The sequence below is a fragment of the Microplitis mediator genome, chromosome 10 (assembly GCF_029852145.1).
Source record: "Microplitis mediator isolate UGA2020A chromosome 10, iyMicMedi2.1, whole genome shotgun sequence".
NCBI classification, from domain to species: Eukaryota; Metazoa; Arthropoda; class Insecta; order Hymenoptera; family Braconidae; genus Microplitis; species Microplitis mediator.
The window spans coordinates 4,415,403-4,428,420 of NC_079978.1; the positions used below are offsets into that span (position 1 = coordinate 4,415,403).

The 13,018-nt window shown below is 32.6% G+C and overlaps 1 protein-coding gene across 2 annotated transcripts in view; it reads left to right on the forward strand.

The window, feature by feature from the left end:
• Positions 1–13,018, forward strand: part of LOC130676453 (serine-rich adhesin for platelets-like) — a 123,797-nt gene that overhangs the window by 55,115 nt on the left and 55,664 nt on the right. For both annotated transcript variants that reach the window (XM_057482663.1, XM_057482664.1), the window contains exon 2: positions 7,111–7,228. The gene's annotated coding sequence lies outside the window, so the exon portion shown is untranslated. The remainder of the gene's footprint in view (positions 1–7,110; positions 7,229–13,018) is intronic.

A 13,018-nucleotide genomic window follows, 5' to 3' on the forward strand; every position in this document is an offset into this window, starting at 1 on the left:
CGGGATATATATGAGAAGATATGGAGGCGGCAAAGGAGAAAGAGATGTGTGTAGAACGGGTGGGTGAGATGTAAAGAGAAGGAAGAGGAAAGCGCCGTTTATGGACGTGGAGATATGCAAATAGATCTCGTTCGCTATTCAGCCGCGTCTCTCGACCCATTGACTTGTTGATCTCGTGCGCCAGAAGCCACCAGCACCAGAGTCGCCGCTTTATGAGAGGCGTGCATGAAAAGTCTCTTGAGAGCCCACACGCTTGTATATTATATATCTATACACAATGTCAGATAACTTATTCTGTTGTACTAAGATGTTGCTCATGATTCATCATGAATTTTTAATCTTACACTCAATTAAGTTCTCATTTAGACCAATAATCACTTTTTGTTACCATTATTGTCTCTATAATAGTTTCCTAGCGATTTATAATCATTGCGAATTTTTTAAAATGAAATTTACAGTAAATGAAATATATTTCATCTGGAATTTAATTGATTTAGAAAAATCACAAATATATGTATTTAAAGACCGGAACGATTCTCGCGCAACGAAAATTTGAAAAATTTATGTAATTTGACTGCTTAAAGTTGACTTAGGAGGTAATTGGAGTGGCTGAAATTTTCGGTTGACGTATCAACATCCAGATGAAACATTTCAGAAAATTAGATCCAGTAGATTTTTGACATCATTTTGTTTATTTATTTTTGGTCCACAGAAAACGTTCCGATCTTTAGGTGCATACAAATACAGTAGACTCTGGTTATAAGTTACATCGGACGCTCTACTCACTCTTACGTCAATTTCATTTTTTCCTGTAAGAGTATAGACAGAAACATTGCTTATAACCAGAGTGTACTGTATGTAGTTATTAATTTTACAGAACGTTCTGCGTACGCAGTGAATCAACCGGCGATTTAAATTTGACAAATAAATTTTATAATAATTTATGAAACAAAGAATTTTAATTTATTAGAAATAATTTTTTTTCAATATTTATGAAAACAAGAATTTCATATATTTTATTCAATTAACAAATATTGATTAATTACTAATGTAATTATTATTTGTCAATCGTTTAAAATAGACACAAATAAATTTTTAATGTCTTAATTAATTGACTTTAATTGGTCTGTGAACAAGTAAAGATAAGTAGAAAAAATACCCAATCGTAATTGTTTCTCAAAACGATACAACAAAAATAGAAAAGTAAACTTTAAAAAATGAAATCACAGTTTAATTGTCTCTCGGAATTATTAGAGCTTATGGATATAGTTAACAATGGGATATAAGAACAGTCGATGAGTTGGAAGATTTAAAAAAAAGTTATGTTAAACATCAAAGTGACATTAATTTATTTCCGTGAGTAATGTATATGTATATTAAAATGAATACACTGATAATTGATTCAGTTGGTGTTATGTATGTCTATTATATATCTATCGTGCACAACCTTGGCTGTCATAACGAAGACCATTAATAATCTCGTCTCGCATACATCAGCAACAGCAACAGCAAGCAGTATAGATATATCTAACCAACAAACTGTTAGGCTCCAGCTAGCTTGACGTCTTGACGAAGAAAGAGTAATTATCGCGCGATAATGCACACGAGGTGAAACACTTAACTACCGGCGTACGTACCTACCTACGAGCTTGTTAACTGGCCTTGTTTTCGGTCGAGGTTATTTCTTGTTTCATTATACTTACTTCACACTACACTTCACTTTTATATCATACTACTGTATGTAAATATATCTATGTAGATATGGATTAAAATTACAATTGTATTTGCATAATACTTTTTTTACTTTGTAAAAAATCGGGAGTGAATGCGGATCACGGATTTCAGTTGAATCTGAATTTATTTCCTCAGTCAGAGATTCGGAGTTTTGGAAAAAATCAGCCCACGTGCGGAGTAAATTAGGAATTTTTTCCAGCGGAGTGATTTGGATTTTATTTAAATTTGCGTTCGCTCCGATTCAGAGTTTTAATATTAAAATAAACTCTTTTTGGGAGGGAATTTCACTTCGTACCGGAGTTTTAATTTTGAAATAAACTCTTCTTTGGAGTAAATTTTACGCGGAAAAAAATGAACTATATAAATTGAGAACGACAAGTAATATAATGATAAAGTGATCAGTGAAAATTATTATTCTAACTAGTAATGATTTTATTTATGATTAAATAATTACAGAATAAGTATGAAAATTTATAGTCTATGCAAGAAAAATTACTATTTGAACTTTAAAAATCGTACTCTCTTAAATTTGAAACAGTGAAAATAGTGACTATTCACTGTTTACTAGTGAAAAATATGTCACTAATTCAAACAGTGGTATACTTTTAACTAGCAATAAGTGACTATTCACTGCCAAATAGTGATTGTCACGTGATTTTCACTAATTCGTTTTTAGAGAGTAACTGATATTTAGAAAATTTACGACACGTATTATAAAATTTATTATTTGGAATTTTAAAATTCCCCGTATTGACATCCGTATTCCGGGTTATAATTTCAAACACTAATTTTTAAAGTTTTTTTTCCGTATACTCTAAGGAGATTGAATAAATACACAGTTATCCGTTCCGCAATTACTCCGGATTTAATCCACGTTCACTCCGCAAATTTTTTACAGTTTAACATCAGTTTTATTATGAAGTAAATTTTTGAAAAATATTTTCAATAATTTAAATAACAAAATATAGACAAAAAATGAAAATTTCATTTAATAGAAATGAATTCTTACAATTTCTATTATTATGAGTAATAAGGGAAATTTTGTGAATCATGGTGCAGATTATTTTTTCTGTGATTAATATTCTAAAAGTATGATACTGTAGACATTCATTAAGTATTAAAGTATAAAATGAAAAATTTTTTGTGATTTAAAAATTTTCGAACCTATACTTTGAAAATTTTTTTATTTTGAATCATTCGAAGTTATTGAGATTGAAAAATAAATTTACCATGAAGAATTCAAGAAAATATAAAGCGAAGTTTCAAATTTTCTGTGACAAGTAATAATTAAATTCAATGCAAAAGAGAATTTTCGTTTGAGTTTTAATGGTAGTAAAAATTAATAAAAGACTCGAAGAAAAAATATTTTAAATATAAAAGTTTAAAAACAAGATCAGCATCGTAAAGAATAAAGACAATACGCCTCTGCGACAATAGCAAATGAACGGTAAAGAATTTGAAAGTAATATCAATAGAAAAATGAAAAATATATCAAAGTTCCTTTTAGGTAATCGATAATTTTTTTCGCATTATTTCCAACCTTCAATGAGTAAATGGTTGGGCAAACAATTTAATTTAAAACTTCTAAGTAAACTTAGCAGTTGTAGCCGGGCAGTCACGTAGCTGTTGCAGGTTGCAGAATTACCTTGTATTCATTTGATAAATTTATTAAAATTATTTGAAAATTCGCAGAGGCTTAATATATTAGTAATAATAAAAATGACGTATAGAAATGATATCTAATCTAAAAAAAAGCAGATAAAGAATAATGCTTTCGATTTGGTGCACCCAAGAGAGCGTTGTCCGTTAGCCAATATTTGCCCGTACCGACGTTGCTGACGCGAGCAAAACGTCGACGTTCACTTGAAGTGTTTGCAACGGAACGTCATGTCGAGTGTTATAAGAAAAGAAGTAAAGGCGAGTGAGAGAACTGAAATGAAACGAAACGAAACGAAAGGAACTAAAATGAAATGAAATGAAATGAAAGGGAATGGATTGAAGGAAAGAAAATAAAGTTTGTGTACATGTACGTGTGTACATAAAATAGAATGGAGTATTAGAGAAGAGAAATAAGAAAATAAGAGGTGTAGTGCGGATAAGATTGTAAAGGAGTAAAAAAAAAAATTAACACATTAAAGTGTTGTATGGTCAAGAGTGTGTAAGTTTTAAATACATGTGAGGTCAGTCGACTTGTTGTATCGTATCCCTTGTTTGCCCGCACGCGCCGGCGTCTCTCAGTACTTGTACTATTATATATACACAACACTGTATATATATATATATATATATATATATATATATATGTGTATATACTAGTTCTCCATTCCATTCCATTCTATTCTGTCCTACCCGTCTCGCGAAACGGCGACTGCCGAGCGAATGAATCCCCGCGACGACGATGCTGCCCGCGATTAAAGTTTCTCTCTCCCTCTTTCTATCCGTTCTCTTTTGCTTTTAGTATATACTCCAACTCGTGAGAGAGTTAACTTTTCTATACTACAGCTGTATTATCATATATATATAAATATATATCATACATACATACGTATATATACAAATGAGATTTATTTTTACGGTACAAAACCCACGGGTACTATGCATCACCCGAAAAATAACTTTTATTTATTTTTTTATTCATATATTTACACAGATAATTTATGATAAATAAATATATTAATTGACCGATTTTAAAAATGAAATATTTGTTACGTTAATAAACAATGCAACTGACTCAACAATATAATTGTTTGTTTGCCTTTGAGATATTAATCTCCGTGTCAATATAACGACCCGAGGATAGGGAAATTATTTACATATAACTAAAATATGTATATGAAGAAAAGAGATAAATAAGCTTTGACTATTTTAAAGTATGTATATTATTCTTATCTCCTTGGGTTCATCTATTTTTATGTTTCCATGTACGTATGTATGTATGAATAAGCATTTGCCGTGATGATGAATCACGCGGATATAAAAAGTACGCGAGTGACAAATTTAGAAAAATATTTGAAGACTTTTACTTTTAAATGTGGATGTGGAGATAAAATAAAAAATGTTAACGCGGAATTTTCTAAGCTTTGTAAAAAGAAGTTGATGCAGAGTGACGACACGCTTAAATGAAAATCTCAAGACGTTTAGGGTGAACGCACTCGGGTCTGCGTCAGTAAGACGGGAATAAAATAAAATTAAATAAGAAAGGAAAAGAATAAAAAAAAAAATAAGAGTTGGAAGTGAGAGAGGGATTTAAGTACCGCGCAATCCGTTGATTGTGAAAGTGAAGCCGACATCAATCCTTCCTCGCCCCCGCCCACCTTTTTCTTTATCCGCCGGTGATTCTAGAGTGAATACTCGATTTTAAACGCTTTATCATTTATCCATTAAATCTTTCGTATCATTTTTTTCAATGTATATACTGCACACTCCGTAGTATACCATATTTTTATTAAGCTTTAAAACTAAAGGTCTTTAAAGCAACCGTGACCTTTAAAAAAATTTTCAAATATTTTTTTTTAATAAACATCTTAATCCTTATCCTCATACTTGAAAAGAAACATAATATCGCAATAAAATAATTCATTAAATGAAATAAAAAAGCATAACCGTAAATTTTTATTTCATCTTTTTGTTTATTTTGTTAATGCTTTCTTTCACTGACCCAATTCCCGTGTGTAAATGTCCGATGACGTAATTCGCAGAAAGCACACTCAAGGCTTCAATGACATATATATTTAACAAATTACATCAATGTATACTTCTTTTAATGTTATCAAATTTATTAAATGAATAATTTTAATCTTCAAGGTTTTGCTCGTAAATTTTATAAATTTATATTTTTAAATTTTCGACGTCGAACCATACAAAAGAAATTGATAAAATTTTATTTACGAGGGAAACTTTGTATCGTAATTTTTATCTTGTAATATAAAAAAAATGAAACAATAATAATAATAAATAATTTATAACCCTGACTAGTGATTTACACCTTTCATGTATCCAATTATGGAGCCATTGTACCAAAATAATTTTTTACAGGGGTAGTATGTAAAAAATAAAACGATATCCATAAAGAAACTAGACGTGATAATAAATGTTCTGAAGGATAAAATTAAGCGATGAGACATCTGGCGTCATACAAATGTATCAGCGTTCATTGTGTCACATAAAATACGGTAGTTGGACATATAATACGGTGTAATCGAATGGTTGCGTCGATGTATTGTACGTAAACCGTGGCAATAACATTGCGATGTAAAAGTAGTAGTGGTCTTTAACATCTACTGAAGTTACTCTCGACACTAGACACTAGACTGGCCATAAGGTTCGAATGGAAACAGTGAACGCTGGTGATCTCGATAGTATAGGAGTTGAATGTACCGCTAATCGATCGCTAACTCGAGGAAGAGGAGGACAAAGATTCACCCGCGCGAGAACTATCGTCCGGTGATTAAATCTCGATCGATCGGTGTCATCGACTTGCTCCATTTCCGGGTGTCTCGGACGACAAGTTGCTAAAAGTATCGAGTAAAAAATAAAATTATAAAATAATGAAATAAAAAATCTAAATAAAGTTAAGTCTGAAAGTGAAAAAGTAAAATAAAAACTTTAAATTCTTTTTAAACTTTAACAAAGAGTCTGCCGACGTTCTAAGGATGTCTCACTTTTCATACTTTCCGACGTCTTTTTAAAAAGCACTTCCAATTTGTTTGCTCATTGTCCTAGAAATTTATTTATTCGCACGCGACCCAAATAGTCAAATAAATTGTACAGTTTCTGGTTGTCTTTTAAGACAGAGACATAGTTATTGTTGATTACAAAAAATATTTTTAAAAAATGCTAATCAGTAAATAAATATCTTGTCATCCTCAATTTGATTTTTAAATATTTTATTATTAAAAAAGTTTTATTTCTCTTTGCTGTTCTCTAGAAAGCGATGTGAGAATAAAGCGACGAATCTTTAGCAAAAAGTTAACACAGTACTCGAAACTCGACGACTATACAATAGCGGTGTTTAATCGATCGGTCGATTGGAAAAAAGTAAAAGTTTGACCCGACCCAATAATGGCTATTCAGTTTAGAGTTTTCGAAGTAAAGCTCTCGTAACGACCACACAGCTACTCTATACATCCTTTTAGTACTTTGATACTGTGCAGTAACTATTAGAAAAAAACAAATAAAAAAGCTTTTGAATGGTGCCCCCATCATTGGGTTTCGTGTTTGATTAATCTCTACTCGCAATTCTTTCATCTTTTACTTTTTTTTCTACTGCCAAAAACTTTGATAATAAACACGCAATTTCTTCCCACACTTATTTAATATTAAATCAAACTTGATATATATTTATTTATCTTAATGAAATAAATCTTTTTGTTTCAGGTAAGTTCAAGAGAACTCGGTCATTTAAAAGAAGAGATGAGAGACTACTCAACTCCCTGGCGTCTTCTTAGCATTTGATTCTTCAAGTTTGACCGACTTTGGTGGGCACGTGGGACAGGTAAATTCAATTATAGCCCGCGATCTACTTGCCGACCACTCGGCCGATGTAAAAGTTTATTACATACATGTTTAATCGATTTAATGACGCTAATTTCCAAACGTTTCATCCTCTCAGAAGCTCTTTAATTACAAATTAATTGCATTTAACTTGGTCATATTTGCGCTGCACACTCTAATGTATATTTAAAACCCTATATAACCTACCGGCTACTCAAATGCAGCTCTCAGTAAACTTTTCACCCCTGGGTTTTGCTTAAAAATAGCTAACTGTGTTATCAAATTAGAGGGCAGAACTTTGTTGCCAAACAAGTATCGGATGCTTGCAGATACTTTTATTAAATTAATTTGAATTATAAAGTATCCACTCCAAATAAATGTCATTTCAAAATTAGACAAATTTTTAAAACAATTTAATCCTTTAAATCTCAAGTGAAAATTTACGCGGTGAAACAGGTGCAAAGATCCAGATCCCGAGTTAGTAAGTTTAAGTTACAGTGTAAAGGAGGTTTTTACTTCGGCGCACCTTTAGTTCACTTAACTTTGCTTTATTTCATGTAACCTCCTTCTCCTCATTTTCTTTATCCTTCTTCTCCTTTTACTTTTCCTCCCACTACTAAAACACAATACAAGAGCAAAACATCTTCTATATACACAAGCAAGTCTCAGGAAAGCTCGTGTGGGCTCGATTCTGTTACGTGTCAGTCACGTCTCCGCTTTCGCTTTCTCCTTGCGTGTCGACTCGCGTTATCGTAGCAGCTCGACGCGGAAGCGTCAATTTACACCGTACCGATACGACGCATATGCTGTACTAACAATTCGTCACTGCCATCATAAACAGCTAAATTACATTTTTTAATTATTTTTAAATAAAAAGAAAGTAATTAATTTCTTTTCTTACTTATCCATAAGTAACTCACTCAAATAGTGAATGAATAAATAAAATAATCATCATAGATACAATTCATTTGATAAAATGTGTAGTGATCTTAAATAACATTATTAGTTGTCCGCGACCTTGCGACGCTATTCGGATCAGGGTTAAGTTTCACGATGTCTGATAATCGTGCAGGATTGCTCTATACTTATATATGTATATATATTAAATATATACGATATAAAACACGTTACTTGCGCGTGCGCAATGTTTTGACTTACATGTATCTTGTTTTGTATTTGCGCGTATGAAACGTCAGTCGTCAACGCAATTTTACGTCGTATTAGTTGTTTGGATATAGATATTACTGCACTATACTGTACTCTATACTATTGCAAACTACCGTAAACATGACACTTAACTTTGCTATATTAGTGTTGTGTAAAAGAGCTTGATCTATCGTCTTTGTGCATGAGTCTTGTTTTATGTGCACACAACTGACGATAAAGCAAGGCCACTATTATTACACGACTAATGGAAATACCTTTAGAATATAAAAATAAAAAACATAATAACGAACAGCGTGTAGAAGTGGATAAAAAAAACATTCACCGGTGTAATAATTCGTTATGCAACTGCATGTATTACATTAGATGTTTGAATCGCGCGATAAGATTGATACACATTGCACTGTGATAAATCATTTATGCACTCGTTTTCGTTGGCTTGTCGAAGACCCATGATTGATTGATCAACTTGACTTGATATTCTTGTGCTGAAACTCTCTTCTGCTGTACGATCGTCGATACGAGAATTCATCGTCTGTAGTCACGATACAAATAAATAAATATATGAGTACGCTGTTTATTTTATATTTTTTAGTTTAGTATTCTGTGAAACACGACGATGAAGTAGTTTAAAAATTGTTTTGCTCGTGAATATTATAGTATTTAAAAGACAAAAAAATTTAATGATAAAATTAAAGGGATAATTAAAATATGCAGTAAGTGATAAATTAAATGTAGATATAAATAAAAGGATTTGAAAGAAAGAGTAAAATGTAGATTGTCGAGTCTCTATTATCGACTATTTGGCATTCGGCCAGTGTCTATTGCATCGAGATAATATATAACCTGTGTGTGTGTGGTATATGTTTGTACCTATAACTGTCGTGATGTCCCCGGTTTTATTATGTTTAGTATGAGTATATAGTGTCCCTCTTTGTCATCGGTTATTTAATTAATCTCATTTGCTTCCTCAAAGTTCGCTATACGGCTTACCTTTACAGCCAACGATACATTTACCTATACTAGGTATATGATATATATTATGTTATGTATGTGCATAGATGCTTGTGTATGTGATAGACAGGTAGGAATTGAAGGCACTGTTTCAAGCATCTTGCTAACAACTTTGAGGCTCCATAATAATGCGGGGATGCAAAATAAGATAGAAAATTGTATATTTATATAGTGGTGGTAGTTTGAGGAGTACACAAAGTGAGGATAAGGTAAAGCAAAAGGAAACGAGTGTAAGATGATGGCTCTCTGACTACAAGCTGAAATCTACATTTTTCCTTGCAACGCTATATTGTGCTGTTGGATTATATAGCTTTGAGTTTCTTCGTTCATCTTATTCTTTTACTATTCTTCTTATTCTTGATCGTCGAGTTACTCTTGTTGCACGCCTCTTATTTTCGTTTCGTCGCGCTTCTCAAGATGACTCCCATACTATTTTACAGTAATAATAGTTGTAGTGGTTATGTTGCTGTACAGTAATAGTAGTGACGGTGGTACTGGTAGACTATTCCAGTAAGTTCCTATTCTACTTTCCGGCACTAATTACAAGAGCGGCCCATTATGCCTGAGAGGGAAACAATTAGCGTCGTTCCTTGTACTCATGCCCCGGCGTTTACTACGAATTATCTATCAGTCTTTGCTTCGTCTTTTAGAAAATTTCAAATTTTATTTATATTTTTTATCTTCTCTGCTTTAAAACTCAAATATCAAACTTAAATATTTACATTTCAGTTTTATATTTCATAAAAAGTTCAACACAATAAAAATAAAAATAAAAATAAAAATATTTAAACATTTTATTTTCGCTCTTATCGAATATTTTTATTTTACTCATATTATCTTATCTTGGTGAATTTTATTTCACAGCTTACACGCAGGCAATTTCTTTTTTTACAAAATAATGCAACTCATTAAACAATTAATTATTGTTTCTCTTAATTTAATTTATATAAATAAATAAATAAATAAGTCTATACATATATTTATAGCGAATGAGATTTATTCATGGACAGAATGAACGTGACAACGATCACAAAAGCAAACTAGCTCGATAGCAGAGTTGCTCGGTGCATTTTACACATTAACATCACGGTCAAAGTCTCTCTTGCACGGCATACCTACACAGCACATTGCTGGTGCAACTCCTGTACCGATACCACCAACCAGCCGTTGAGTTCTGTTAATGTGCTTGTGTATTCCAGTTCAGTCTTTACTCCTTACATATATCTATATCTATATCTATCTCTTTGTCTCTCTTTATAACATACATACGGTAGTTTGAGATTCTCTCAACATTTAGCCCTCCTGTCCGGCAATACGATTTCTACCCTCAGTAGTTGTAGTTATAGTGACTCTCATGAATATTCCAACGTCGATTACCGCACTGCACATACGCGGGGGTGATTCTATTCCATTGTTGTTTACCGGCTCGTTCTCGCCGTCCGTGCACCAGCAAATGGATCCCAACTGTGCTCTACACTCTCGCCCTCCTATTTCTCGCATTACTTCAACTCCAACATTTTTTTTTCTTCTCATTTACATTTTCTTTTACTGTACTCCCTAGTATTCTTCTTTCTACCCCGGCATTCAACAGTCTTTTCCCGTATGTCACACAAGACTTCAAACGAGTCTGAAAAACTGGGGTGCATGTTAAATATATATGTACTAAGGTTTTCTTATATTATTCCTTTTGACTTGTCAACTACACGTTCACCTGTTTTCAATCATCGAATATTTATTTTTCTTCATTCACCATTTAATAAATCACTTATTGCTTGTTAAAATTTTGTAGAAGCCCCGGCTCAAAATATCTATCCTCAGCAAACCCAAGTAAGTCTCAATCCAGCCTTACTGAGTAAAGAAAGCATTTTGAGCCTCAAATGATTCTCAAAGATCCTGAAGAAGCCTCGATGAGCCTAAAATGATGTACTTGAAGATCGCAACGTTTTTCGCGAATCGAAATGAAAAGTAAAAAATCTACTGGATATAGATTTCGGAAATGTTTCGCACGCCAGCCGAAAATTGCAGTCTACCCTATTTACTTCTTAAGTCAAATAACATCAATTTTTTTCATTTTCGTTGCACGAAAAACGTTCTGATCTTCACTCTCTAAACATGAATAAGTAAAATAAGTAAATATTCACTAATTCAGAGTGCCAATCGAACCACTTTTTGGAATTAGTGGTTCGGTTTGCACTTGGAATCAGTGAATGTTTACTTATTTTCACTAATTTATGTTTAGAGAGCAGGTACATCTAAAATGAACCTACTACTCGACTATGTAATTTAAATTCGATTAGTATTATTTGAGACTCTTTGAGAATCATTTGAGGCTCATTGATGCTTTTTGAACATCATTTGAGGCTCAAAATGTTGTTTTTACTCAGTGAGGTTCGATGAGGCTAGATATTGTGACCCGGGAGTCGCTTCTAATTTTCATCCAAAAAATAAATGACTTTTGAATTGAATCGAAAATTTAATGTGCAATAAAAAAATTCTTAAACATTATTACTAGATGATAAGTATACAATGAGGACGTTAGCATGAGTCGTTATTATTATAGTTTTGGTTATGCAAAGTCATGCGCGGGAACCGATCGATTCGTCTTTCAGCTTTCAAGACTCAACTAAAACTCCTATCCTATATGGAGCGTGTTTTGCCGTAGGCTTCTTACCAGCTTCACAAACGATCCGTTCTACGTTGCACTCTGTGTAAATATCTTTGTACGATGTACACCACAATATATACATATATAAACACATAAATGTATATAAAGTATATATGTAACCACGAGTGGTCTCCTAACGGCGCGATTGTTCCGGCCGATCGCGCACGTGGGCGTACTTCTTTGTTAAACCCGAATATTCAACACGAGTATCAATTCAACGAAACTCTTTCATCCATCGCTTTCCGAAAGCTCGGAAAATTTTCTAAACCTCGAAAAATATTCAAAAGTGACAAAAGAAAAAGTAAACATGCATACATACAATAGTATATTACGCTGTAGGGAAAGAGCGTAGGATATTACGCGGGTTGCGATATCCTGCCATCCTATCGGGGTGCGTATAGAATTTTTTCTCACACTAGAGTAGAACTTGGAGTGAAAATAGAAAAAATTGAGTTTAAAATCTCAAATTAAAGGGAAAGTCAGAGCTTTTTTCAATTTTTAAGCTGCAGAAATACGTAAATTTAAAATTTATTTGTTCATATAGAAAAATATTGCCGCTAAAAAAATGAAAATTTATATTTTTATTGCAATACCGATACTACGCCGAGTTGTATTTCACTTTGAAGGCCGTAGGATAAAAATAAATAATACACGAGCGTGTTCTCATAAAGGTTAAAAGACCTCACGAAACCTCCATCTCGATAATTTTCTTACTAAGTTAGATGTTAGCCGAGTAAAGGGATTCCAAAAGTGTAATCTTCGTCCTCGATCGTACACTACTGCTGGTGCACTAACTATATACTTATATTTATATACATATATAGTTGGTATTCCAAGAAGAAGAAACTTCGCGACGTGTTTCAAGTTGTTGGAAACCTGTAGTGTGTATGATATAGAATACATTTAATGGAGGACGATGATGGGAGTTGATATAACGATACATTTACA